General features: G+C 39.7%; 1 pseudogene; it reads right to left on the bottom strand.

Moving 5' to 3' along the window:
- Positions 1-970: 970 nt before the first annotated feature.
- LOC125834271 (short-chain dehydrogenase/reductase 2b-like) lies at positions 971-26818 on the bottom strand (annotated as a pseudogene).
- Between the last annotated feature and the right edge of the window lie 884 nt (positions 26819-27702).

Genomic DNA, 27702 nt, shown 5'->3' with positions numbered 1-27702 from the left:
AATCAAAACCCCATTCCAAAGATAAAAATTATTGACTTACGTGTAAATGGAGAGTATAGGGCTAGTGCTAGTGCTACAAGTAATCTTTTTTCTACAATCTACTACTATTTAATAAGTAAAACTTTGGTAAAGAAATGTGTTTTTTTATGAGTAATATTGTGTAACACTTTTAACTACCTTTTTTATGGTAGGCAAACCCATGTGATCCTCTAACTGGTAACTCCTTTATATAGTATCATTATTAATTTCAGTTTGCCATAAGAGTAACATTTACACTCAATGTGATGTTTGAATGCATTTCTTGGCTATGTTGTCATTTTTCACTTATTAAAGGTTAGGAATTACAGGTATTTGCTATTAATGATGGTAATTTCCCGTCTGTTCACTCTTACTTTATCACATTTGGATTTGATACTCCCATTAACACCTTGTTTGAATGGTTGGTACATGTTGTATTGTATTGATAGTTTAGATATAATTTTTGTTTTGATTGTTACTTAAATTTCACTGTATCATATCATTTAAATCCATTGTTAGGTAACGACAAAAAACCCTCATTTTGTGTAATGAACAATATGGTGTGATCGCATTGTTACCTTAATATTTTCTTCTTATTTTATCCTTTAATTACCTATCTTTTAATAGTAGCTTTATTATGTATCCTACTTTTTCTTGTAGATTTATCATTCATATTGTTGATGTGTGACAGTCTGTAACGATGGAGAACGATACAATCTATCCAAATGTTGTACTCATTAAAACATTACGATATAATACATAACATTACTTGATTATTTTATCCTTTGCTTCCCTCATTGTTTCAATTACTAATTCAACCAATAGAACACCAACCAAGATAAAAAATTCAACCAAATGCCAAGATACACTGAAAGAGATAGTCTTATTTAACGACTTGATCTAAAAAATCGCGACTGACCCCAACTTGTTTGGGACTGAGGCGTAGCTATTGTTATGTATAAAACTCGTCGACTACTGTACGATCAAAGTAGCAACAAGTAGGTCCTCCATCAGGCAAAAGATCAAGCATGACAGATCCTTCAGCTCCTTCTTCGAGAGGCATTGTTCCTATATGCCAGTTTATATATGTGTTGACGTATCTAGGATGGACACAATTGATACACATTTTTGGGTACTTTCTTGCGAGAATTCGAGTGTAAGCATTGAGTGAAACTTTTGATATGTTATATATGATGTTTGATGTAATCAAAGACACAACTTCCAATTCAAGTGACAACGATCGCGTGTAGTAATATACCCCAACCGAATAGGTTGGGGTCGAGTCCCAACGGAGGGGTTAGTAATCAAGAATTAAATAGAAAAGTAAAATTATATTCTAATCAATCATAGCTATAAGCATTAACGAAAACAAACATATTAAATCAAAAAGTGACACGAATGTCAATTATCAATGGGGGGTTTGTATTCAACTAATACACCAAAATAGCAAAAGTATAAAGATATGAGATAGGGAGATGGGATTCTTGGGATGTGATAGGAATATGGGATAAAATACACAACTGGGTAAATGCTACTGATAGTAAATTGCTGAACATTTGTAACTAAGCTAGACTTTAGTGGGGGTAAATTTTCTCTCGAACAACTTACCCCGAATCAACTCGGTTTCTCTTGAACATCGAGTTGCAGCAATTAAGCTTAACTTTGCCTTAGCACATTCACTCTCTCGAGCTAAATGTGCGGGAGAAGGTCTAGGATTCACTCTCTCGAGCTGAACCCACGATGACCCAATAACCACAGGCTATCGATTTAGTAGTTTTTGTTTTAAAACCTTTCTCTTGAGCAAGCCAAAAACACTAAGATGAAATCGTATTTGCAACTACAATTCTATTAAGTTCAAACACAACAACTTAACTAAATCACATTTAAACAACAAATAGACTAACAATGAGCAATACCCAGCAGTAAATTTAACCCATATTCACATAATCACAACCCAAGAATTGGGGGTTTAGCTAGACATGAAAAAGAGATAGAAATTGATACCAAAAAGTGTTTCCATCAAATGGGTAAGATAGAAAATGTTTTTAAACACGTCAAGGATGAAGATTCTTTGAGGCCCACTTCCAATCTCTTGGAGATGAAAACATTCAAAGCTCAAGAACAATGTCTCCCAAAAACTCTAATAACTCAACCTCAAAAATATTCTAAAAATCAGCAATAATTCGCTACAACTTGATACTAAGATACATAATTAAATGGGTATTTATAGTTTTCAAAAAGTTGTGTTGCGAAAGACCACTCAACGTAGTTAGTCAGGATCGCTGATCTATTCGGTGATCCGCCTTTTGGTCTTGTTCATCGCTTTTTAGCTTTTGCCTTCAGCATCTTCGCACTTTGAATCATTGGGCGATATGGTGTTTCTTCACGGAATTGTTCGGCGACGTGCCGACTGCTCCCTTTCATCGCCAACTTGATCTTTTCCTTCAGGGCTTAGCACACTGGAACTTTGGGCGAGGTTACAGCCATTTGGCGACTCGCCTAATGTATTAGGCAATCCTCATGCCTTCATTTCTTCGTTCTTTCAGCCACCTTGTTCCTTTTTTGCTTAATAGCGTCCATACATTCTCTCTCAACTCAAATACCTGAAACTTAAGGATTACATCAGTTATTGAGACAAAATATGCATTTGAGGACACTAAATTCATTAAAATAAAGCCCTAAATGAGTCCAAATTGAGGACTCATCAACACCCCCAACTTAAACTTTTGCTTGTCCTCAAGTTAAACTCAAGTTCAGCATTTCAAAAAAGATATCTCAAATAGTGCAACAAAAGACTAAATCATGAATGTACACATAAAACTCAACTTACCCATGCAAGGATCAATTATGTACTCAGAGACTCAAGTTGTGACACACCATTATCAAAGATTCTCAAATTCACAATACTTACTTCAAATGCAAGTTCAAGCTTAAAAAAACTACTCAAATGCCCTCGCACAAAGAATGATTCCATATTCACACACAATGGTTCAATAATTTAAAGTTCTGGAATCAAGATCAACACTCACACTAAAAAAAATGAACATAATGCATGCTTTCACCCATAGGTTTGTCTGTATTTTCCAATTGACAATTGCTCCAGCTCACTCAAGATCACAAAGGTTTTTTCAACGCTTGTAATGGGGTTGAGTGTAATGGTATGATCATTTAGGCTTATAGGCAAAAAATCCTGATGAAATGTGATGTGAACAACACTTTCTTTCCTTCTTTTTATCAATTTCATTCAAGCTCAAAAGTCACCTCTTATTCATCTTCCATAAGTCATTGGGAACCCCATTTTCTTTGTATTTCCACAACTTTTTCTTTTTCAATCTCTTTTTTATATGGAGGGTTCCATTTTTCTCAAAACATGAGCATAAGGGACTTCTTTGCACTTCTTGACTTGCCTTCTCTTTTTCACCACTCCTCTAACTTAGGCTTTGGCCTAAGTTGGCAATTCAATCAACCACAATTCATGAGGATTATAGCTAGTGGATGAAGAAAGCTCATGTTTTCATCAAGTTTTTTCCAAAGAAGGGTAAGGCTCAGAGGATTTTCAAAAGAGGTTCACACACACTCACTGGGTGGGCCACAAAAGAGGTATAATGCCAAATTGGCTCACACTCTTCAAATTTGCCTAAGATCATATCATGAGATCACATCACTTCGTCAATCGGACCAACGGGGCAAATTCTAGGTGTCACCATGCATGGGTCACGGTAAGCTCATCCCACACGACATTGACACCAAAGTCAAACAAGACTCCACACTTTTGCTAGTGTGCAATATTCATCATCAGAGAATCAATTTGATACTTGGCTAATTATAACAAGATGCAAAAAGTTCACATATTGTATATGTAACTTCATTTGGTCTCATCATAGCCGCACATTCATGTTCGTTCGATTGTGAGCACTATTCAAGTCATCGGTATTGATCAAAACCGAGACTTAAATTAGCCAAAGAGCAGCCACATTCAAGTGCATACAAGAGGTGGCAACAATTTTTCGGAAGGGTAAAAAATCATTTGCAATTAAAAGCAAGGAGCCACAAGCTCAAACCTTCCACAAAAAGTAGTATCTAAGACAATTTTAGCTCAAAGCCCAATATATAATCAAGACTAGAATCACGAATAGCACATAAAGGCGAGCCTCACCCCACCACAAATAAACGCATTTGTCCTCGAATGAAAACAAAATAATATCCAGAATTTAAAACAAAGAAAGACAGAAAGGGAGGTAAAGAAAGGATCCTGTCTAAGCAGTCGCTCCATCTATTTGGGTATCAGTGCCGACAGTCATCTCAGAAGTGCCAGCTCCACTAGAGACAGCAAAAGGTGTATTTGCCAGGGAAGCCTGCACAACCGCATCTACCATGACTGCTTCAGTCTCAGTCAGGTCCTCATATATAGCTCCCTCAGTCTCCTCAGGCATCTCCTCATCGGTCTCTACCTCTGACTCAGGATCAACTGTCTGCTCCATTATATCCTCATGTCCGGTGGTAGTCGGAGACATATCGGTGGATTTTAGGTAGTCCACATATTTCCTCAGCTCAGCAATGGAACCTTTTAAAGTTGTTACCTCCTCAGTGGCCCATTGGCCACGCTAACACACCGATATCCTTGCCGCAAGGGTATCAATGGCAGTGCTCAATGGTGTCACAGCTTCAGTCAAGGCAGCCTGAATCATGCCAAGAAAGGATGTCTCAAGTCTGGCTGCCCGAATATCCGCAGAATAGGCAAGTTGTGGCATCCGAAGTAATGACGCCTGAGTGATCGGAGTAGGGGGACAGCAATAGCAGTAGGTCTGGGAGGTAGTGCAGTAACAGAAGAACTAGTTACATCAGAAAATACAACACAAGGAGTACCTAAAGGCCTAGGGGTCGTAGTAGGCAAAGATGCCTCTACAGGTGATGGGTATGTGTCTAAAACTGGGGAGGAGTCCACCGGGGCTCCCTTCTTCTTCTCTTTTGCTTGGTCCTTTAAATATTCTACCTCGATCCTCTGGATATCGGTAGAGGATGTGGGAATCACTTCCACATCTTTCTTGGCATCTCTAGGTACCCGAGCCCATTTGCACAGCTCGATCATCAATAACGGGAAGGGAAGAGAGGTCTGGCGCTGCTTGGCACCCATGAGAATCTCTGAAGCAATGATCATCCCCAGATTAATTCGCTCCTATGTAATGATTGCGCCAAGACAAGCCGCCTTAGAGTGGCGAAGAACAGACTCATTCTGGGATGGCATTACAGTACTGCTGATAAAGTCAAACCAGTACCTTCCAGCTACATGCAGGTCCATTTTCATTATCGGGACCCCTACCTCTAACCACTTTGGAGTGCCATCACAGATAATAGGAGCCAGCCATTTTTTTGTCACTCCCTGAGGCTGCCCCCTGGACGCGGACACGGGACCTAGGACAACAAGTGATCCCAAGCTAACCTTGTTGGCATGATCATGAGCATACTAAAGATAATAAGCTGATGCGGAAGCTAACTCATAAATAAAATGAAAATATTGGGAATACCCATATACTATAACTGAGATATATGAAAACTGATGAGTTTAATACAAAGAAGATACTAACTCAATACTAAGCTAAATCTAACTATGTCTGAAAAAGGCCTCTAACTGACTAGAAATGATGGGACAGGCCCTAGCTAAGTCTACCAAAACTGAAACTAAAGGACTAAAAATACTGAAAAGAAACTCATGACTATTGTCCTCGGAGAATGAGGACTCACTACTGATTCTACTAAATTGGAGATCGGGAACCGATCTAAGCGTGATCTAGATGCTGAGAACCTAAACCTACATCATGAGAAGATGTAGACCAGAGTATGCGTCAGTACTTGAAAGGTACTGAGCATACAGGATATAATACAAATGAAATAACATATAACTGAACAAAGCAAATAAGCAATGACATAATATGAACATGTTATAGCTACTGAATGCTAAGATAACTGAATGCAGTGACCAATTTATAACATGCTGAAACTGAATGTTGGATGTACTGATAAATGGTCAATGCAATAGAATCTGACTGAACTGTGGGAGCTACTAATAATCGATAATAAAACCACATGAGCTAAATGTGGAGTCCAGTGTATACGCCCCATCGAGAGGACCCAATATACCCGGCCAAAGGTATAGAAGCAGCTAGCATGATCACTAAAATGATGCCCACAGATGGGACTTACAACCTACGTGGCTAGTAGTTCTGGGACTATTTAGGTAAGCTGAACCCTAGTCCAACTCGGTATTATGCTACTCCCAATGGATTAAGTAATTAACATATTATGACTGAATTTCTGTAAGTTACTGGATAGCTTGAACTAAACATGCAAACTGAGAATGCAACAATTAATCTGATAATGATGCATTGATAAACTGAGGCATATATAACTTAATACTGAAATATCTGACCTAGCATGTGTAATTCAAGAACTAAAGAATTACATAGCTAGGGTTCTGAAATTCATGCAATAAACTGAGCAATAAAATGATAATCTAATTTGGAACATTTAAATAACTAATTCATGATGATCTGTTGAAATACTAGAAACCCTAGGTCTGTTCATAATCATGGAATCAAGAATCTGACTGAATTCTAGGGACCTAATGGGCGAAAGGAACCCACTAGTGAAATCCCAGATACATGGTGACGAATTTCATCGAGAAATCCTTTGATTTCAAGGCTGGAACTAAAGAAAACTTGATGGGTTCTTGAACTAGGGTTCTTGACCTTTTTATCCTCTCTTGCTTCTAATTTTCTATGTGCTGATTAATGATTTGACTTAGGTAAGTTCTAGTTATGTTTCTAGGCTTAAACTGACTAAAACATCATCATTTAGGTATAAACAACATAGCTTAGTGGTCCAACAAAATAGGAAAAGACCAAAGTACCCTGACTTAACTGCTGTCAAAGTGATCAATGGATAGGACCTACTGGACGTAGGTCAATCTATGGTCCGTAGATTGGAGTCATAGGTCAAGTCTGCCCAACAGGGCTTCACTAAAATGAGCATAACATTTTTACTCGGAGGTCGGATTTTAGCAAAGTCGGTGGCGTTGGAAAGAGGATTCAATTATCTATCATAGCATAGGTCATAAGACACATAATTCCTTTTGTGCTAAGAGTTATGACCATCTGAAGTTGACCCACTCAACAATTTTCCTCTAACTGGTTGCTGACCCTCACCTACGGTCAGACCTACGGACCGTAGATTGAACTACGGTCCGTGCTGGTCGGTCATCGTTTGTGTCAGAGGCTGGGTAAAAGAGGCCTCGATCCAGAGACCAGATCACGGATCGTGGTCTGATCTACGGTCCATGGGTCAATCCGTGGGTCGAGACTTAGACGATTGTCTGAGCTGGGTTGGGGAGGGGTTGTAGTGGTGAACCACAGACCACCAGCACGGGCCATGGTCTGACCTACGATCCGTGGATGGCAACCGTGGGTTGCACCTACAACTTTTCAAAATCTGCATTTTGGTTTGTTTCGTATATGGGCTGCTACATTATCTCCCCCTTGGGACCATTCGTCCTCGAATGAAGACTAAACTAGCTGAAATAGAGGGAAAGGGATGCAATCCCTACCACTAAACACTGAGAATTGAATTTTTGACTGAACTTAGTTCCAAGAGCATACAAATACGCTGAAAATGCAAGTACAAACTGAAGGAACATGATTCTAAGACTGAACTTACGCATGAATGACTAAAAAACTGAAGAGGAGCTATTACCTCAAGATGGAGTGGAATCGAAAGGAAAGAGGTGAGGATACTTGATTTTCATGGCCGCTTCTGCTTCCCAAGTAGCTCCCTCTACGGACTGACTCCTCCACCAAACCTTGACTGAAGCGACTTCTTTGTTTCTCAACCTTCTAACTTGACGATCAAGAATCTCAACTGGTACATCCTCATAAGAAAGTCTATCTTTTACAACCACAGTCTCTAATAGCACTACGGATGTTAGATCACCCACACACATCTTCAAAAGTTAAATATGAAAGACTGGATGCACTGCTGCTAAATTTGCTGGCAACTCTAACTCATAAGCCACTTTACCAATCCTTTTTAAGATTCGGTAAGGGCCTACATATCTGGGACTGAACTTCCCTTTCTTTCCAAATCTCATCACCCCCTTCATAGGTGACACTTTCAGAAAAACCAAATCATCAACTTGGAACACTAGTTCCCTTCTCCTTACATCTGCATAAGACTTCTGGCGACTATGGGCAGTCTTAAGTCTATCTCTAATGAGTTGCACTTTCTCCATAGCATCATAGACTAAATCTGGTCCTATCAAGGTTGCTTCACCTACTTCAAACCAATCAACTGGAGATCTACATCTACGCCCACACAATGCCTCATAAAGGGTCATTTTAATGATAGAATGGTAACTATTGTTGTAGGCGAACTCAATAAGAGGAAGGTGATCGTCCCAACTACCATTGAAGTCAATCACACAAGCTCTCAACATGTCCTCTAAGGTCTGAATAGTACTCTCTACCTGACCATCCGTCTATGGATGAAATGGTGTGTTAAGATTAACCTGAGTACCAAGACCATTCTGAAATGACTTCCAGAAATGAGAGGTAAATTGAGGACCTCTATCTGAGATGATATACAGAGGAACCCTATGCAACCTCACAATCTCATTAATGTAAAGCTTGGCGTAATCCTTCGCTGAATCTGTAGTCCTGACCGCCAAAAAGCGAGAAGACTTAGTAACCCTATCAACAATCACCCAAATGGAGTCATGATGACTGCGAGTACGAGGTAAACCTGTGATGAAGTCCATGTTGATCACTTCCCACTTCCAAGTTGGAATGTCAATCTCTTGAGTCATGCCTCCTGGTTACTGATGTTCTACCTTGAATTGCTGGCAATTGGGGCACTCTGCCATAAAGTCTTCTATATCTCTTTTCATACCATTCTACTAATAGACTTCCCACAGATCGCGGTACATCTTAGTGGCACCTGGATGAATAGAATATCTGGAATTATGGGCTTCTGCAAGAATATATTGTCTCAACTCGCCCACATTAAGAGCACATAATCAACCCTGATAGCGAGGCACACCATTTCCCCCTTGGGAGAATACCTCAACTCTCTGTTGATGGACTGCACCCTTGAGTTCAAGTAATATCGGATCATTATCTTGCTTTTCCTTAACTTCCACTACCAAAGAAGATTCTGCCCCATTCTGAACCATTACACCACCATCTGATATGCTCATAAGGTGACATCTGCCTTACCTGGATGGTAATGCACTCTCATATCATAATATTTGAGGAACTCAAGCCACCTTCTCTGGCGAAGATTTAACTATTTTTGGGTGAATACATACTGGAGGCTCTTATGGTATGTGAACACATCTACATGAACACCATACAAGTAGTGTCTCCAAATCTTGAGTGCAAACACCACTGCTGCAGGCTCGATGTCATGAGTCGGATAATTCTTCTCATGCACCTTAAGCTGTCTAGAAGCATAAGCTATAACCTTACCTCGCTGCATCAACACACAACTTAGGCCGACCCTTAATGCATCACAATAGATCACATAACCATCTGAAGCCTCTGGTAGAGTCAAGACAGGAGTTGTAGTTAACCTAGTTTTCAGTTCTGTGAAGCTTTTCTCACAATCATCTGACCATCGAAACTTGACCATCTTTTGAGTCAACCTAGTCAATGGTGAGGCTATGGATGAAAATCCTTCCACGAACCATCTGTAATAGCCCGCTAGACCCAAGAAACTTCTGATATCTGTAGCAAAGGTAGGTCTGGGCCATTGTTTCACTACTTCTATCTTCTATGAATCTACTCGAATTCTTTCACTAGACATAATATGCCCAAGGAAGGCAACTGATTGTAACCAAAACTCGCATTTGTTAAATTTTGCAAATAAATGGCGATCTTTGAGAGCTTGCAGAACAACTCTCAAATGACTCGCATGTTCTTCCTCATTCCTAGTGTAAATGAGGATATCATCAATAAAGACGATATCGAACAAGTCCAAGTACTGCTTGAACACTTTGTTCATCAAATCCATGAAAACTTTAGGAGCATTGGTTAGTCCAAATGACATGTCTACAAATTCATAATGACCATACCGAGTTCTGAAGGCTGTCTTCGGAATGTCACTATCTCTTACTTTAAGCTGATGATAATCTGATCTGAGATCTATCTTTGAGAAATGACTAGCACTCTGAAGTTGGTCAAACTAGTCATCAATCCTGGGGATAGGATACTTATTCTTGATTGTGACCTTGTTCAACTGCCTATAGTCAATGCACATTCTGAGAGAACTATCTTTCTTTTTTACGAACAACACTGGTGCACCCCATGGCAAAATACTAGGTCTGATGAAGCCCTTATCTAGAAGGTCTTTCAACTGCTCTTTCAATTCCTTAAGTTCAGCTGGAGCCATTATGTAAGGAGTAATAGAGATAGGCTGGGTATCTGGAATGAGATCAATTCCAAAGTTGATTTCCCTATCGGGAGAGACTCCGGGAAGATCTTCTGGAAACTCATTAACCACAGAACTAACTCAAGAGTTGGAGATTCAGAACTAGAATCTTTAACCCAAACTAGATGATAGAGATAACCCTTAGAGATCATCTTTCTGGCCTTAAGCTAAGAAATGAATCGACCCATAGGTGATAAGCTACTACCCTTCCATTCTAAGATTGGTTCGTCTGGAAACTGAAAACGAACAATCATAGTTCTACAATCGACTGAGGCATAACATGAATGTAACCAATCCATGCCTAGAATGACATCGAAGTCTACCATTTCTAACTCTACCAAATTTGTTGAGGTGACTTTCTGAGAGACTATGACAGGGAAATTTATGTATCCCGTCTAGCTATAACTGGGTCACCGACTGGAGTAAAGACTGAGAAGGGTTCTGAAAGAGTTTCTGGGCTAACACTGAATTGGACTGCTATGTAAGGAGTCACAAAAGACAAAGTAGCCCCTGGATCTAACAATACATAAACATCAAGATCAAAGACTCGTAACATACCAGTGACTACATCAGGAGAATCTTCTTGATCTTGACGAGCCTGAAGAGCATAGAGCCTGTTTTGGCGTTGTCTTCCACTTGTACCAAATGAGTTACCCTGCTGAGTCAGGTGACCTGCTGGTGCTGTTAAAGTTGTAGAGTGAGCTGTACTATTATTTCCTCATTGACCCTGTCTAGAAGAACAATCCTTCAATCTATGACCAGATTGACCACACCCAAAACATCCTTCCTTACCTGCAAGGCACTCGCTTGGATGGTTCTTACTACATTTTGGGCAAGTTGGGTAAGTTTTGATGCTTGAAACACTACCTTGAGACTTAGAGCCTAACGCCCTACCTTTCTGATCGTTACAGAACCTGGGGGATGGAACACTAGCTGATGAAGGGGCTAGAGTAGAAGACTTCTGCTGAAACTGTGAGCGATTTCCACCACCCAATTTCTGTTAGGATTACTCGTAGTTACCTATTCTTACTTTCTTAGTCTCCTTAGCCTGTTCCCTAAGATTATCACCATCAACCTACTGAGCATGAGTCATGAGCCTACAGATGTTCATGTCTCCCAACAACATAACATTCCTGCAATCTAGTTTCACTAAGTCTGACACCCCATAAAGAAACTTATTCATCTAAGCCCTGGAGTTAGCAACCATGTGAGGAGCATACTTGGAGAGTTGGTTAAACTTGAGCCTATACTCTTGGACTGTCATGTTACCCTGCCTTAAGATCATAAATTCCTAGGCCCTTGCTTCTCTCAACTCTATGGGGAAAAACCTGTCCAGAAAGGTTTCACTGAAATAATCCCAAGTAATAGGATCTACATTTGTACCCCTGTTCTCCCTCCACTGAGTATACCAGATATGAGCCACATCCTTAAGTTGTTAAGATGCTAACTCAACCCGATCATTCCCAGTTACCTGCATCACTTCAAAATCTTCTTGACATCATCAATGATGTTTTGGGGATCTTCTTCAACTTGTGATCCTAAGAACTCTGGCGGATTCATCCTAACAAAGTCTCGCACCCTGGCTGGAGCTGACCCAACATTGGCATTTAGCGGATCTGGATCCCGTTGATTGTTCTGGTTGGCCACACTCTGAGCTAACATTTGAATGGCGTTCCTGAACTTTGCATTCGAAACTTCTTGATCAGGGACTGGAGGAGCTGCGTTTGCGTTCCTCACATTTGCATTCCTGGCGTTAGCTCTACGAGGAGGCATGATCACTGAAATGTAAACGTCGATTTAGAATGGAATTTAGATCATACCTTACGCACGATAATAGTAACAAGAAAATGAAGATTTCCTAAAACACGTTGTGGCCTCCCACTCATTATATGTGGTGCACTTCACACACATGAAGAGGACTATACTTAGTGCGGCTTTTCAGACATCCTAGGACACCTAAACCTGGCTATGATACAAAGTTTTTCACGCCCTGAGGCTACCCCCTGGACGCGGACACGGGACCTAGGACCACAAGTGATCCCAAGCTAACCCTGCTGGCATGATCATGAGCATACTAAAGATAATAAATTGATGCGGAAGCTAAATCATAAATAAAATGAAAAGATGGGGAGTACCCATATACTATAATTGAGATATATGAAACCTGATGAGTTTAATATAAAGAAGATATTAACTCAATACTAAGCTGAATCTAACTATGTCTAAAAATAGCCTTTAACTGACTAGAAATGCTAGGACAGGCCCAAGCTAAGTCTAGCAAAACTGGAACAAAAGGACTAAAAATACTGAAAAGAAACTCATGACTATTGTCCTGACTATTGTCCTCGGAGAATGAGGACTTACCACTGCTTCTGCTGAACTGGAGATTGGGAACCGATCTAAGCGTGATCTGGTTGCTGAGAACTCAAACCAACATCATGAGAAGATGCAACGCACAGTATGCGTCAGTACTTGAAAGGTATTGAGCATGAAGGATAGAATACAGCTGAAATAACATATAACTGAACAAAGAAAATAAGCAATGACATAATCTGAACATGATATAGATACTGAATAATGAGATAACTGAATGCAGTGACCAATTTATAACATGTTGAAACTGAATACTGGATGTACTGATAAATGGTCAATGCAATAGAATCTGACAAAACTGTGGGAGCTACTAATAACCGATAAAAAAACCACATGAGTTAAATGTGGAATCGGATGTATACGCCCCATCGAGAGGACCCAATATACCCGGCTAAAGGTATAGAGGCATGCGGGCGTGATCACTGAAATGATGCCCATAGAGGGGACTTACAACCTACGTGGCTAGTAGTTCAGCAACTATTTGGGTACGTTGAACCCTAGTCCAACTCGGTATTATGCTACTCTCAATGGATTAAGTAATTAACACATTATGGTTGAATTTATGTAAGGTATTGGATAGCTCGAACTGAACATGCAAACTGAGAGTGCAACAATTAATCTGATAATGATGCATTCATAAATTGAGGCATGTATAACTGAATACTGAAATATCTGACCTTGCATGTGTAATTCAAGAACTAAAGAAATACATAGCTAGGGTTCTGAAATTCATGCAATAAACTGAGCAATAACATGATAATCTAATTTGGAACATTTAAATAACGAATTCATGATGATCTGTTGAAATTATAGAAACCCTTGATATGTTCATAATCATGGAATCAAGAATCTGACTGAATTCTAGAGACCTAATGGGCGAAAGGAACCCACTAGTGAAATCTCACATATCTGGCGACGAATTTAACGGAGAAATCCTTTGATTTCTGAGCTGAAACTGAAGAAAACTTGTTGCGTTCTTGAACTAGGGTTCTTGACCTTTTTCTCATCTCTTGCTTCTAATTTTCTATGTTTTGATTAATGATTTGACTTAGGTAAGTTTAAGTTATGTTTCTAGGCTTAAACTGACTAAAACCTCATAATTTAGGGTCTACATGACGTAGCTTAGGGGTCCAACGAAATAGGAAAAAACCAAAAGACCCCTGACTTAACTGCTGTCGGAGTGATCGACGGACAGGACCTACGGGCCGTAGGTCAATCTACAGCTCGTAGATTGTAGTCGTATGTCAAGTCTGCCCGGCAGAGCCTCACTAAAATGAGCATAATTTTTTACTCAAAGGTCAGACTTTAGCAAACTCGGTGGCGTTGGAAAGAGGATTCTATTATCTATCATATCATAGGTCATGGGACACATAATTAATTTTGTACTAAGAGTTATGACAATCTGAAGTTAACCCACTCAACAATTTTCCTCTAATTGGTTGTTGACCCTCACCTACGGTCAGACCTATGGACCGTAGATTGAACGATGGTCCGTGTTGGTCAGCCGTCGTTTGCATCAGAGGTTGGGTAAAAGGGGCCTCGATCCACTTACACAGACCACAGACCATGGGTCTGTCCGTAGGTCGAGTCTTAGCCAATTTTTTTAGCTGGGTTGGGGAGGGGTTGCAATGGTGAACCACGGACCACCAGCACGGGCCGTGGTTTGACCTACTATACGTGGATAGCAACAGTGGGTTGCACCTGCAACTTTTCAAAATCAGCATTTTTTGTCTATTTTGTTTACGGGGTGTTACATTTTTTATTCCCTCGAATGACTTAGTCTTCATCCTATATTGGTGATGGTCGGCAATATTATTGGTGCACTCGAAGACTGCATTTATCGTAGTGCTGTCACACAACACTTTCTTGCCCCGGACTACCATGTAATCGACTATTTTGAATTCAACTGCTTGCTTCTTTCTTTGTGGAATTAGGATTCCATAAAAGGCATACAACTCCCGGACCCAATTTGTAATAAACGGGCCCCGGGGTTGGGTGAAGATTTGGAACTTGTGATATTTCAAGCAATCCATTATATCTGGGTACCTGTCGATAACCCCATCTGTGGATAGACACTTTTCTTCAAGGATCATCCTCATCGCCTCAATCTTTAATCTATTCATCGACTTGGGCAGATGACCCTGTACTGGGGTGCCACCACCATTGCTTGTTCTGGGACTGGAGGAGTAGGAATTGTAGGCTGAGGATTCCTGATCCTAGATGGATCATTCATCTTTTTAGATCGTAACTCCGCCCTCTGTGTTGCTACAAGCTCATCATCATCAGACGCTAAAGTTTGAGGACCCTGATGCTTACCCTCACTCTTAGATGTGGTAAGGTAAGCGTCATAGATGCCATCATTGTCAGAGCTTGCCACTGGTGACGCATGTTCTTTGCCTTTAACCTTGCCTTCCCCACCAGTTATGGAAAGTTTATTAGCTTTGCTCTTGGATACGACTGCACCTTCATTGAGTTTATTCCTTTTAGCCTTGTTTCGGGGCGGCATGTCTCTTCCTGCTACCTTAGGTCTAGCCATATCTGCAAAATGTCAAAAGAAAGTTAAAAATAACTTAAGCACATTCATAGAGTAACAGTTGCAGAGAGACTCGCCGAGTTACTGGGTGAGCCGCCGAATCGCCATGGTAATTTGAATCGAGCTCGCCGAAGGAATTGGCTCAGATATTATGGTAAGTCAACGATGGGAAAGGCCTTTTGGAGAATCGTTAATATCATTCGGCGAGTAAAGGATAGGTCGCTGAAAGTTACAGTGCAGCAAGAATTTAGGGGTACAGATAGAGGGGCGAATTAAGAAAACCTTCGGTGAGTCACCAAGTGCTTTCGGCAACCTCATGCTTCTCATCGAAAGTTACGGAATTCAAGTACTCATTTAGCATGAAATTAAAGGCAAAATGGGGTATTTCGCAAACCGCCGAGTGGTTCGGCGAGCTGGGTCGACCCAACGTGCTTACTTTCAACCCAACTTCTCGAATCCAACATCGCAACCCCCGAAAACAAAATCAAAGCATGCACTAATTAAATTAAACTCAGACCCATAACACCCATCACCCCGAGATACTCAGACTTCTCCCGGTTTTGCCAAATTTGGCCATTTGACGATTTCATCCCTTGAGAATGGTGTCACCCACTCTATCATTGTGCAATGTACGCTATGTAGCACAAATATGGGTTACTCAAACTTGACACAACCAATCTAACCAACACGCAAGCATAACCCCACAAGATTTTACCAAATTCAACATATAAGAGCACAAGAAATCGACACTATAAGCATTACGGGGAGGATTAATGATTCAATTTAGTAATTTAAACACTCTAACCCTATCAGAGAGGCCAAGAACACATCACTAAGATAAGATCATTGCAAATGAGTACAAATTCAAATAAACTAAACTCGGGGTTTAGAAAACGAACCTTAGTTACCGATTAATAAGGACTGAAAAGCTCGGCTGCAATGTAATCCAAATCCAAGCACCAACCAATCAACTAAAATACTTATAGAGTGCAGAAATATTGAAAATACTAACTAGGTGCGAGTTTGGGAAGTTTTAAAGCGAGGGAAAATGAAGATTTTGAAACTTTGAAACCATTGGCCTTTAATAAACCGTCCAGTTCTTCGTCCATTCAGCGACGTTAGTCGCGCTCACCGACTCTCTCGGTGACATGCTGAGTGTTCACTTACCTCGCCAAGTTTTACAAGCCCTCCAGTTAATGTGGGGGTCCAAACAGTGGTCTATGTCGGATTTGCCAACCTGGTCGGTGACTCACCAGTAATTAATTGGGCTCACCATGTTTTAGAGACTCTATTTTGAAGATATCTTGAGCCAAACGGCTGTTTAGTGGGGCATGCCGACCTATTCGGCGATGCGCCGACTGGCCTTGTAACTTGCCAACCTACAATTTTCAAACTCTCCACAGTTTAACCTGCAAAATCAACACACCATTATTTCTAAAACAAAAATAAGGTAATAAAGGGTTTTGGGTTGCCTCCCAAATGGTGCCTTAGTTAACGTCGTGGCACGACGTGAGTCAACACCTAAACTCCACTCTTGGGGTTAGCCACAGTATCGCTTGGCAACCTCTTATTTTGCTGTGGGTAGAGCTGAGGCATCACATGACCCATAAGATTCTCGAGCAGCTGGATCGATTTGGAATGAGAGAACCAATTATTTGTTTCATCACTTCGATGTTTTCCTTCATCTCTTCCAGCACTCTATCATGCTCATTCACCCTGTGGAGAATGATCGAGAGCATTCCTTCGACACGTTTACCCTCATTGTCCTTAGCCCTTTTTCTCTCATGAAGAGGGATGTATTTTTCCTTCCTTTTGCATTGGACTTCAATCTCCGCTATCGTTTTGGCCAACTCATCCATCTGAGTCATCAGTGCGGCAAACATGAAGTCTTTCTCTACTTCTTGGTTTGTTTCAACCATGTTATCAAGCAAGTGGGTTGCTATCACATATGGTTGTTGTGTAATACCACCCGAAATGAGTTGGTCAGCCAATACCTTGTTTCCGGGACCAAGACTTCTGTAAAAGCAATTCAGGAGGACTATATCGGGAATTTCATGAGTTGGGCATTGAACTAGCAGTTCTTTAAACCTTGCCCACGCCTCATGAATCCGTTCACCTTCCAATTGTTTGAAGGTTAGAATGTGATCCCTAAACATCATTACTTCTAATGGAGGAAACTCATTGTGCTCACGAGTACTGCTCAACATACTCACCTCCTCTGTTTCAAAGCTCAAACAAGAAAAATACAATGCTAAAGATTAAGTAGAACTATAATTAACAGGAACAAAATCTCACTTAACTAAAAATTCTCAATTAACACCACTCCCCGGAAGCGGCGCCATTTTAATGTTTGGTGTAATCAAAGACACAACTTTCAATTCAAGTGTCAACGATCGCGTGTAGTAATATAACCCAACCAAATGGGTTGGGGTCGAGTCCCAAGGGAGAGGTTAGTAATCGAGAATTATATATAAAAGTAAAATTATGTTCTAATCAATCATAGCTATAAACATTAACGAAAACAAACATATTAAATCAAACACTGACACGAATGTCAATTATCAATGAGGGCTTTGTATTCAACTAATACACAAAAATAACAAAAATATAAAGATATGAGATAGGGAAACGGGATTCTTGGGATGTGATAGGAATATGGGATAAAATACATAACCGGGTAAATGCTATTGATAGTACATTGTTGAACAATTGTAACTAAGCTAGACTTTAGTGGGGGTAAATTTTCTATCTAACAACTTACCCCGAATCAACTCGGTTTCTCTCAAACACCTAGTTGTAGAAATTAAGCACAGCCTTCTCCTTAGCCCATTCACTATCTCGAGCTGAATGTGTGGGAGAAGGTCTAGGATTCACTCTCTTGAGCTGAACCCACGACGACCCAATAACCACATGCTATCAATTTAGTAGTTTTGGTTTTAAAACCTCTCTCTCAAGGAACCCAAAAACACTAAGATGAAATCGTACTTGCAACTACAATTCCATTAAGTTCAAACACAACTACTAAACGAAATCACATTTAAACAACAAATAGACTAACAATGAGCAATACCCAACAGTAAATTTAACCCATATTCACATAATCGCACCCCAAGAATTGGGGTTTTAGCTAGACATGAAAAAGAGATAAAAATCAATACCAAAGAGTGTTTCCATCAAATTGGTACAATAGAAAATGTCTTTAAACACGTCAAGGATGAAGATTACTTGATGCCCACTTCCAATATCTTGGAGATGAAAACCTTCAAAGCTCAAGAACAATGTCTCCCAAAAACTCTAAGAACTCAAACTGAAAATATTCTAAAAATCAGCAATAATTTGTTACAACTTAATACTAAGCTACAAAATTAAATGGGTATTTATAGTTTTCAAAAATTTGTGCTGCGAAGGACCACTCGACGTAGTTAGTCGGGATCGCCGATGCACTTGGTGATCCTCCCTTTGGTCTGGTACATCGCCTTTCAGCTTTTACCTTCAGCATCTTCGTGTTTTGAATCATTGGGCGACATGGTGTTGCTTCACGGAACTGTTCGGCGATGCGCCAACTGCTCCGTTTCGTCTCCAACTTGATCTTTTCCTTCAAGGCTTAGCACACTGGAAGTTTGGGCGATGTAACGGCCAATTGGCGACTCGCCTAATGCATTAGGCGATCCTTAGGCCTTCATTTCTTCATTCTTTCTGCTGCCTTGCTCCTCTTTTGCTTGATAGCGTTCATGCATTGTCTCTCAACTCAAATGACTGAAACTTAAGGATTTACATTAGTTATTGAGACAAAATATGCATTTGAGGACACTAAATTCACTAAAAATAAAGCCCTAAATGAGTCCAAATTGAGGACTCATAAATATGCTTATAGCATCATCTGCCAACCATTCACCTCGAGAGTATCTTGTTTCAGATCATGCAAAACGTTCTACACAATTTTGTCGATTTTATCTTCTGTCAGGTTTTCAACATCTCCTAGCTCCTTTCTCCTATCCTCATTTGGTACTCGGTACATTAGAATGATACAAAATCAATAAGAAATCATTTTTATATATCAGAGTTACCCGGTACTTGTACGTTAGCGGGAGATAACAGGTATCTCGGGGAATTGGTCCAGGTGCAAACAAGTTGGTCCGGACATCATGGTTATCAAGAAAGTATTTGTAGGATTTAATTTTCGGACTGAAAATGACTCGAGAACTATGAAGATCTTGTCCTTTGAAAGTTACCATACAATCCCTTGAAATATAACAAGCTACCAGTAAGAGAAAATCTAGCTTATTTTCTTTCTTCTTTTTCATATAATGACGGTGGATCCAAACAACCTGTTACCTTAAATCATCGCATTAACTAGGTAACTTTGCTCCCCAATACTTAAACAAATGGAAAGACTTCACCTATAATCCCTATATTTTGAATAAGCTAGCAGTGTGACTATATTGTCTAATGGAAGATCGAAGGTGCTTAAGAGAGTTGTTAGTAAAGATCAGTATAGAGGAAATGGAGTTTGGTTTAATTACCTTTAATTCACTTCTAAGGGAGGAGACATTAACAATTCTTGTTGAAGGAGAATTTTGCAGCAATGGAAGAAGAGCTTCAGTAACATTCTTAACACCATAGTAATTAGTGTCCAAGCATAATTTGGCACTCTCATAAGTTGTCTTCATTGCAACTTGAAAAACGTTGCCAGCTTTCCCTACTAACTGTTTCTAACAATAAACTTGAATCACATTGACAAATCACATTTACACCAATATAATGATTCCGATTGTGTAAAGCATGTAGTAGCAACATAACTAGGGAAAGTATACGAAAAAGATAGTTTTTTCCTATTATATTAGTTCATATTACTATATTAGTTGGTGATCCCGACTTAGTGGTCCTTTCATTCATGATGAACTTTTGGCACCAATACAGATATCTTTAATGTATTAAATAAAAAATTCCAATGGCTTTGGCTACTCTAACTTTCCCAATCATGAATCTTTTCTTTTTCTCTCTTTAAGGAAATCACTACGAAATAAGAAATTGTATTTTCCTAGGTATAAAAAAGAGAGGCTAGGGTGGTGTAGCGACTAGGGATGGGATTACCTTCATGCAATGACGGATCCAATACTCTTGTCTCTATTCGAAAATTACCTAGTATAGAATGATAGATAGATAGATTAAAAAAATTATGCATATAAACTATATGTTGAATCCCTTTGATTTTTCTATATGTTCATTTTTTTATACTTCGACTCCCCTTAGTGAAAATCATGGCTCTTTCCACTGCCCTCAAGTAGGTTTGTTGTATCTCTTCCTTATGAGTTACAACATAAAACAGTCCCTCTAAGACTAGTTCAGAGCAAGACCAGAGACCACAGGAGGTGACTATCACTTCCCTCAAAGATTGTGGACCAAAATTTTCAATAGCTAGCCAAGGGTCTATCGAAAACAACTTCTCTACCCCCACAAAGGTAGGAAAAAAGTATGCATACATCTTACCCTCTCCAGACCTCATTTACGGAATTACAGTGCATATGTTGCTGTATTGAATCACATATCGCTTCATTGCCATGTGAAATCGGTAATAAAACAAGATGTAACTAAGCATTGAGAAAATTATCTTACCTAGTCGTTTGGATCTACATTCAAGGCCCTTAGGACATCTTCATCAACTACAACTCCAGAAGCTCCAGCATTATTTACCTGCATAAACTTGTCATCAACTTCCCTATATTTACTTCAAGATCGCACGAGAAATTGATCCGTTCATGCTCTTACCAGGATATCAAGCCTCTCATATTGTGTTTGTATGAACTTTGCTAAGGACTCAATGCTCTGAGCATCTTGAACATCAAGCTGATGAAACAGAATGTTCAAAAGTCCTTGTTCATTTAGCAAGGATGTTGCTTCCATTTTCCTCTTTTCATTTCTAGGTGTTAAGACAATGGTTAAACCTGATTTCTCGAGCTGCTTGACAGTCTCGAAGCCAATTCCCTTGTTTTCTCATGTAACAAGTGCATACCTGCAAACATCTCCCATCACTTAATTCTAAAGTTTCTAACTTTTTCCTACAGAGAGAAGAAAAAAGAACACTATTTGAAATGAACTGATGCGATAGGAAGAAAGATTTAGGTATAGACTAATTGTCCAATAGTTGAAATAAAAACCTTGTGAACCATCAATCGAAAAATCAACACAGACGAAACGAAGAATTCTTTTCATCTACCTAAGCTTTAATTGACCAGATTACCTGTATAAAGTTGATTAGGTGTGGTCTCTTCAACTACTAACCTAGACACTACTGTTATTAAACCCAACTCTCACCATACTACGAGTCAGGGGCAAAGCTAGAGGCCGCAAAGGGATTCTTCCAAACCACCCCATCCCCGAAAAATTGCATTGTGTATACAAGGCCAAATTTTAAATTCTGTTTTCATGTATACATAGTACATAGTATTGTTGAATCCCCTGCTCTTCATGTATTACAAATAACATACCCAATGTAGTTCCATAAAGTGCGGGGTATAAGGAAAGTAGAATATATGCAGACCTTAACCCGACCTTCTAGATAGAGAGGCTATTTCTAAAAGATCCTCGACTCAAGGAAAAATAGTCCAAAGCAGTTTTGAGAAAAAAGTAATGAAAGTACAAGAAACATTGTGTATACTATACAAGGCCACCCCCTCCCTTAAAAATTACATTGTGTATACTATTCAAGACCAAATTTTTAATTTTGTTTTCATGTATATAGAATGCCATGCTCTTCGTATTTTTACAACAACATACCCAGTGTAGTTCCATAAAGTGTGGTATAGGGAAGGTAGAGTGTATGCAGACCTTAACCCGACCTCATAAATAGAGAGATTTATTCTGACAGATCCTCAACTCAAGGAAAAATAGTCCAAAGCAGTTTTGAGAAAAAAGTAATGAAAGTTCAAGAAACAACAGTTAGTAACACAACATAAACTACAACAAAACAATAAGATATATAAAGAAACAACAATAGTAACAGTAATCGAAGGACAAGAAACTACAGGAGCAATACTATCAGCTTAGTATAATCAAAGGTGAGACCTCAACTAATTCCAAAAGGTATATGCTACCTCCCACTAGCAAAAGGTATAATTAACTCTATCGACAAACAGATAGAATCACCTGAATCTAAGCAATCAAGAGTCAAGACCAAAAAATGAAAATCAGTTCATTTTTCTCTAGATCTGAACAGATAAGAATATTACACTTACCTGCAAATGGACAGACAAAACAACTCTGCAAATGGGAGTATAGGGCACTTAGCCACAAAATCTGCTATATCCCTCTTCATGCCATTCCACCAAAAGACTTCCCGCAGATCAAGGTACATCTTAGTAACACTTGGATGAATAGAATACATGGAGTTATGGGCTTCTGTAAGGATCTGTTGTCTCAACTTACCCACCCTAGGAACACATAAACGACCCTGGTAGCTAAGGACACCATCTCCCCTTTGGGAGAAAACCTCAACTTTCTGTTTATGAACTGCACCCTTTAATTGAAGCAATATAGGATCACTGACTTGTTTTTTCTTAACCTCAGCAACCAATGAAGATTCTGACCCATTATGAACTGTCACACAATCATCTGATATGTTCATAAGGCAAACTCCTAAGCGAGCAAGCCGGTGAACATCCTTTGCTAATTCCTTCTTTTCTTCCTCAACATGCACAACACTACTCATAGATAGCCTTCTAAGAGCATCAACTACTACATTAGCCTTACCAGGGTAGTAAAGCACATTCATATCATAATCCTTGAGGAATTTAAGCCATCTCCTCTTGCGAAGATTCAACTCTTTCTAGGTGAACACATACGGAAGGATCTTATGGTATGTGAACACATCTACATGAACACCATACAAGTAATGTCTCCAAATATTTAGGGCAAATACCACAACGGTAAGCTCGAGGTCATAAGTGAGATAGTTCTTCTCATGCACCTTAAGTTGTCTAGAAGAATAAGCAATAACCTTACCTTGTTGCATCAACACACAACCTAGGCCGACTCTGGATGCATCACAATAAATCACATAACTGTCTGAACCCTCTAGTATAGTCAAAATAGGAGATGTAGTCAACCCGATTTTCAATTATGAGAAGCTCTTCTCACACTCATCTGACCACTGAAACTTGACCTTTTTCTGAGTCAACTTAGTCAATGGAGAAGTTATGGGCGAAAATCCTTCCACGAACCTTCTGTAATAACTGGCTAAACCCTAGAAACTTTTGATATATGTTGAGAGGTGGGTCTGGGCCATTGCTTCACTGCCTCTATTTTCTGAGAATCCACTCGGATACCTTCACTAGAAACTATATGCCCAAGGAAAGTGAAGGGTTGTAACCAAAAATCATATTTGCTAAACTTCGCGAATAACTGGCGATCTTTGAGAGTCAACAGAAAAAACCATCAGATGAGTCGCATGTTCTTCCTCACTCCTAGAGTAGATGAGGGTATCATCAATAAAGATGATAATGAAGAAGTCCAAGTACTGCTTGAACACCCTGTTCATTAAATCCATGAAAGTTGCAGGAGCATTGGTTAGTCCAAATGACATAACTACAAATTCATAATGACCATACCGAGTTCTGAAGGTTGTTTTTGGAATGTCACTATCTTTGACTCTGAGGTGATAATAACTGAATCTAAGGTCTATCTTTGAAAAATGACTAGCACTCAGAAGTTAGTCGAACAAGTCATCAATCCTGGGGATAGGGTACTTATTCTTGATTGTGAATTTTTTCAATTGAAGATAGTCAATACATATCCTGAGAGAACCATCTTTCTTTTTCATAAATAACACTAGTGCACCCCATAGGGAAATATTGGGTCTGATGAAGCCCTTATCTAGAAGGTCTTTTCAACTGCTCTTTTATTTCCTTAATATGTGTTGGAGCCATTCTGTAAGGAGGAGTAGAAATAGGCTGGGTATCTGGAAGGAGATCAATTCTCGGGAAGATCTTCTGGAAACACTTTTGGGAACTCATTTACTACTGGAACTGACTCAAAAGTTGGGGTTTCGGAGCTTGAATCCTTAACCCAAACTAGGTGATAGAGATACCCTTTAGAGATCATCTTTCTGGCCTTAAGGTAAGAAATGAATCAACCTACCAGAACTGAGTTACTACCCTTCCATTCTAGGATTGGCTCATCTGGAAACTGGAAATGAACGATCCTAGTCCTACAATCGACTGAGGCATAACCTGAATGTAACCAATCCATACCTAGAATGACATCAAAGTGTACTATTTCTTACTCTACAAGATCTGTTGAGGTGACTTTTTGAGAGACTGTGATAGGGTGATTTTTGTATACCCGTCTAGCTATAACTGGGTCACTAACTGGAGTAGAGACTCAGAAGGGTTTTGAAAGAGTTTCTGGACTGACACCGAAGTTCACTGCTATATATAGGTAGTTACAAAGGAAAGAGTAGCCCCTGGATCTAAGAAAGCATAAACTAGATGAAAGACTCACAACGTACCAGTGACCACATCGGGAGAATCTTCTTGATCTTGGCAAGCCTTGAGAGCATACAACCTATTCTAGCGCTAACTGTCACCTGCACCAGAAAAAGTACCCTACCGAGTTGGGCAACCTGCTGGTGCTGCTGAAATTATAAACTAAGCCCTATTATTGCTACCTCATTGTCCTTGTTTAGAAGAAGGGTAATCTCTCAACCTATGACCTGTCTGAACACAACCAAAACATTTGTCCTTGCCTGTAAGACAGTCGCCTGGATGGTTCTTACCACACTGTGGACTAGTTGGGTAGGTCCTGCTACCTGAAACACTCCCCTAGGACTTAGAGCGTTATGCCCTACCTTTCTAATCCTATCGATGCTTGGGAGATGGAGCACCAGCTGATGAAGGTGTTGGAGCTGATGAAGGTGTCTGTTGAAACTGTTAACGATTTCCACCATCCGATTTCTGATGAGAGTACTAATTTATTCTCTAAGCTTATCTCCCTCAACCTACTGAGCATAAGTCATGAGCCTAGAGATGTTCATATCTTCCAACAACATAGCATTTCTGCACTTGTCTTCACTAACTCAGATACCCCAAATAGGGACTAACTCATTTGTGCCCTTGGATCGGCAACCATATGCGGAGCATACATGGAGAGCTGGGTGAACTTAAGTCTGTACTCTTGGACTAACATAGAACGTTGTCTCAGATTCATGAACTCCTGAGGTTTTGCCTCTCTCAACTCTCTTGGAAAGAACCTATCCAGAAAAGCTCTAGTAAAACACTCCCAAGTCACAGGAGTTGCATTCTCAGCCTTGTTTTCCTTCCATTGAGTGAACCAAATGTGAGCTACATCCTTGAGTTGGTAGGATGCCAACTCTACCTATCATTTCTAGTCACTTGCATCACTCCAAAGATTTTCTTGACCTCATCAATGAAGTTCTGGGGTCTTCACCAACTTGCAACGCTAGAACCTCAGGCAGATTCATCCTAATGAAATCACGGACCCTAGCTACCACTGATCTACCATTTTCATTTGTCGGAACTGGAACCTGCTGATTGTTCTGGTTGGCTACACTCTAAGCCAAAAGTTGGATAGCACTCCAAAACTCTGCATTCGAAACCTCATGATCTAAGACAGGAGGAATTGCATCAGCATTACGGGCATTAGCATTCCTTGCATAAGCTCTACAATGAGGCATAATCTGAAATACATAACGTCGAGTTAGATAGGAGATCATACCCACCCACTATAGGAATAACAAGAAAGTGAAGTTTTTCCTAAAAAAATTGTAGCCTACCCTTCATAGGTGTGGCGTGCATCACACTCATGAAAGGGACTCTACTTAGAGCCACTTTTCAGACATCCTAGGACTCTTAAACTTAATGCTCTGATACCAAGTTTGTCATGCCTCGAGGCTACCCTCTTGACGTAAACAAGAGACCTAGGATCACGAGTGACCCTAAGTTAACCTTGAGTTGGCATATCATAGCATACTAAGATAACTGAAATGAGAATTACTGCATGGAAGCTAAAACATGCGTTAAACTGAAATGATAGGGAATACCCAATACTGTCTGAATATAAACATACTGAGAGTTTAACAAAACTGGAAGGTCAAACTCAAAACTGAATCTAACTATGACTAAAATAAACCTTTAACTGACTAGAGATGCTGGGACATTCCCCCAGCTAACTCTAGAAAAACTGAAATTAAAAAAGAAAGAATGAATAGAAAACATGTCAATCGTCCTCGAAGAATGAGGACTCACCACTGACATTTCTGAATACGAATCAGGAACTGATCTACACGCGATCTGAATGTTGAGGACCTGAACCTACAACACGAGAAGATGTAGCGCAGAGTATGCGTCAGTACTTGAAAGGTACTGAGCATGCAAGATAGGATAATGTTGAACTAACATACATAACTGAATAAAACATATGGAGCAATGATATAATATGAACATGATAAAGATACTAAAATATACTAAAAAATGAACTGAACTGAATGAAATGACCAAGCACATAACATGGTGAAACTGAATACTGAAATATAACTGGTAACCTGGTCAATGCACTAGAATATGATTATGGGAGCTACTAATAACCTATATAAAACCATTGAGCTAAACATGGAGTCCGATGTATACGCCTCATCGAGAGGACCCAAATATACCTTGCCAGGGGTATAAAGGCATGACTAGCGTGATCACTAAATATGATGCCGACAGAGGGGACTTAACCTATGGGGGCACATAGTTCTGGGACTATAAGGGCGACTAACCCTAGTCTAACTCGGTATTAAGCCTACTCCCAACTAGAATGTGTACAATAGAACACAACTGAAATAAACTGGATAGCTAGAGATTGTGACATGCTAACTGAAAATGCAACATTAAGTACTGATAATGAAACATTTGAAAAATGATGCATATGTATATGTATAAACTGACCTAGAAAATGTAATTCATGAACTAAACGAATCCACACCACTAGGGTTCTGAATTTTATGCAAGGAACTAAGCAACGATGTGACAACAACATGAAAATCTGATTAGGAATATTCTTACAACTAAATCACAACATTTCTCTAAAGTTGAAGAAACCCTAGGACTATCGATATGAAGGGAATCAAGAATCTGACTAGGGACCTAATGGGTTAAAGGAATCCAATAGTTAAATCCCACATACTTGCTGATGAATTTCACGGAGAAATCTTTTGATTTCGGGGCTTGAACTGATGAAAACTTGGTGCATTCTTGGAGAAGGTTCGGTCGACTACTTGTTCTTTTCTTTCTAGGTGTGATCGA

The sequence above is a fragment of the Solanum verrucosum genome, unplaced genomic scaffold (assembly GCF_900185275.1).
Source record: "Solanum verrucosum unplaced genomic scaffold, falcon-dt-bn FXZP01000026.1, whole genome shotgun sequence".
Taxonomy (NCBI): domain Eukaryota; kingdom Viridiplantae; phylum Streptophyta; class Magnoliopsida; order Solanales; family Solanaceae; genus Solanum; species Solanum verrucosum.
The sequence above is the reverse complement of the archived record's forward strand: the minus strand, read 5'-3'. Positions and strand labels throughout refer to the sequence as shown.